A 3362-nucleotide genomic window follows, 5' to 3' on the forward strand; every position below is an offset into this window, starting at 1 on the left:
GCCGCGCCCCGCGCGCCCCCTCCCGCCCAGCTGGGGGCACCGAAGGTGACTTTCACTCCGACACACCCCGGACACGCCCCTGGCCCAGGTGCGAAGCGGAGGGGGTCGAGGGGCTCAGGCACTGGGCCCCCGAGAGGCCGCGTCTGTGTGCCCAGGAGAAACGGGGCAGGGCGTGGGGCTCTGGGCTCCGGGCCTGTACACCCGGAGTGGAGGCGCCGCGGAGCCGGGCCCGGCGAGGCACTCCATGCCCCGGGCCTCTGCCCTGTTCAGGGCCGAGGTGGATCGGGGCAGGCCCAGGGCAGGGGCCGAGGTGGGGACGGGCGGGGCCTCGGGTGGCTGCCGCCGCGCGATGCTGACGGGGATGGATGGGCGCCCCGCGGCTTATTCGGCCCGGAGATGAGAATCATTGATCACGGACGGAAACCCCATCACGTCTGTCAATAGGGCTGACAAACGGCGCCCGCCGCCCTGTCCCCGCCTCACCGCACCTCTGCGGTCTCAGGACCCCTCGGCTAAACCAGCTGTTCACCTTTGCCCCTCGCCCCCATCACTGACCCCCACGAGGCCCAGCGCGCCCCTGCATAAGGGCTGGGCAGGAAATCCCTCTCAGCGCTGCCTGCCCGGCCTCTTGGTGCAGTCTCTGTTCCTTCCCTCCCGCCGTCCCATCTTTCACCACCAGCTCTTCTAGATCCTTGTCCCCTTCCCTATCTCTGTCCTTGTCTCTGTCCCCAGCCCCAGCCCTCTGTCCCAATCCTCTTCTCTGTTTCTTCCTCGGTTCCCTCCTCCCCACAGCCTCTCTCTCTCTCCTGCCCGGGAGGCGTCAGCTGTCAGCTGTTGCTATGCTCTGAGACTGTGGCTGAGGATGTGGTATGACCAACACCTAGACAGTGAGAGATAGGGACAAGCAAAGAGACCGAGAGACAGACACATCCCTTGAGAGCCCACCCCAGGGATGCATGCAGATGCATTCACGGGGACAGGGCACACAGAGCGAAATACAGAGACAGGCAAACACCTAGCGGCACCCCGACACAGGAGCACAGCGACAGAGGAGCACACCTGCACCCAGACAAGCACATCCAGACAGCTGCTCAGTGCGCTCACCCTCTCCTTGTCTTGGCAGAAAGCAAACACCCACAGAGGTGGACACACACACTGAGACACACACAGGTGTATGCTGTCACTGGCAGCCAAGAAGACAAGCAGGGGCACATACAAAGAAATGGACAGATAGATATGGGATGTGACAACCACACACAGGAGTCAGGAAAAGGACCGGGTGCTGAAAGGATGAGGCAGAAGCAGAGACACCCAGGGAGACAGGCAGAAGCCAGGAGGCAGGAACCTGGGTGCCAGGGTGGGAGTGGAGAGGAGAGGCAGGAAGGGGCAGAAGTCTTCAGAGAGGCAGGAAGGGACAGAAAGTCCTTCTGGCCTTGAGCCAGAACCCTGAGCCCAGGTTCCAAGCAAGGGGGCTGCTTCAGTAGTGGGTGGGAGCAGTGGGCACACCCAGGCCTAGGCTGTCCAGGACAGAAGCCCATTACCAGGGTCCTGATCTTCTGGGGGCCCAACCCACAACATCTCTCCTCCTTTAGCTACAGTCACAGGCCACCTGTTCTCTCCAGTTACACACACGTACGTGTGCACGCTCGCACAAACACAAGTGCAAACACTCACATGCACACCACTCGCCCTGTCTCTGGGTCTTTGCCTCTGTCCCCCTGTCTCTCCACCTCTGGGTCTCTGCCTCTCATTCGGTATCAGCCTCTGTCCCTGCTTCTCAGCCTCTGTCCCTGGTTCTTCCTATCTCTCAGGCCGAGGTGAGGGCTTCCCACCTGCCTCCCAGGTGGGTAGTTTGAGAAACTGCCTCCTGGTGGACCCTCTCCTAGCAGGTCCTGATGGGCGGAGGGGGGATGCTGACTGGAGGGGTGTGTCTTCCAAGCTGCAGCAGGGGTCCTTTGTCACCCTGCCCAGGATCTTGAGGTGACAGGCAGAGAATCAGTGGCTCCCGAGGGGCGGCAGATGCGTGGCTGGCAGAGGGGCTGGGGTGGGGCTGGTGGTGGTGGGAGCGGGCAGGCACTGGGGGAAGGAGGGGAGCCAGCTGGCAGAGGGTGGAGGGGTGTGGCAAAATAGCCGGAGGGAAGGAAACGAGAGGCTGGGCTGGGGTCCTAGGTGCATAATGAGGGCTGAGGCGGGGGCTGTGTGGGCCTTCAGGATAGGCAGTGCTGTAGGAGTACAGACACCACCTGGTGGCCAGATTGGGACACAGACCTCCCAGTTGGAAAACACGGATTCTGTTTCCCCGCAGCGTTGCCCATCCAGGGCCCTTGGGTAGGCAGGGGAGGATCTCAGAGTTGGCTTGGAGGATGAGGTTGGAGAGGGCTTCTCAAGGCTAAGAGGGAAGGGGAGGGCTCCTGTTTCCACAGGTGCCTAGACTTGTAGCTTCCCCAAGTCAGAAGGAAGCCTAGGAGGAATCTCCTGGATTTGAACCAGTGAGAGAGGAGGAATGAAAGGCAGTACTCCCCCGTTGGGAGTTGGGTAAGGGATCTTCAGGCATTTGCACCCACCCTCCCTGAGCTCATATTTGCTGTCCTGGGACTCAAACCCTCTCTCAGTCCTGGGCAGTGTAAACTGTGCAACTTTCTGCAAGAAGTTTCCCCCTCTAGGCAGGGGTTGAAATGAACCTAGATGCCTTTGATTGACAGTTTTTTCCTGTTACCCCCTGGAATGACTGAAATGATTGGTGAGCTGGAGCTGCTGGGGGCCTAGGGGGCCTGGCAAACTGGTCTCGCCAGCTCTCCTTCACCGCAGAAGACACCCCGCTCTGGAATGCAGCATTTTACTTCTCATTTCATTCATTAGCCTCCACAAAGTGAGATGTCAATGCTTCAAGAGCAAAGTCAGGCAGACAGAACCGCATGGGAGCACCCTGAAGGATGGGAAAGCCTACACAGCCTCAGTATATTAACTTCTTACAGTGGGGCTTCTCACTGTGGGAGATCATTTTGGGTAGGGGGGTGGTGTCTGGTAGAAGTGAACACAGATAAACAGATCTGAGTTAGTGTCCTAGAGCCAGAAGGAACACAAAATCCGGAGACACGAAGTCACGGCTGAAGGTCACACAGCCAGGAGAAGCAGATCTTCCATGTCAAGTCCAGTGCCACCCGCTTCCCGGGCACAGCAAGATGGAGAGGGAGAGGGCCCTGGGAGAAGGGCACTGAAAACCACGCGCCAGCCTGCCTCCAGCACGGGGCAGGTCTCCCTCTGGTGGCCGAAGCGGGAAAGCGCAGCCCCAGGTCCCAGCGTCTCACACACAGGCAGACACCAGCGGCTTTTTTTCTTTCTTTCTTTCTTTTTTTTTTTTT

Source organism: Colobus angolensis, unplaced genomic scaffold, assembly GCF_000951035.1.
Source record: "Colobus angolensis palliatus isolate OR3802 unplaced genomic scaffold, Cang.pa_1.0 Scaffold67, whole genome shotgun sequence".
Taxonomy (NCBI): domain Eukaryota; kingdom Metazoa; phylum Chordata; class Mammalia; order Primates; family Cercopithecidae; genus Colobus; species Colobus angolensis.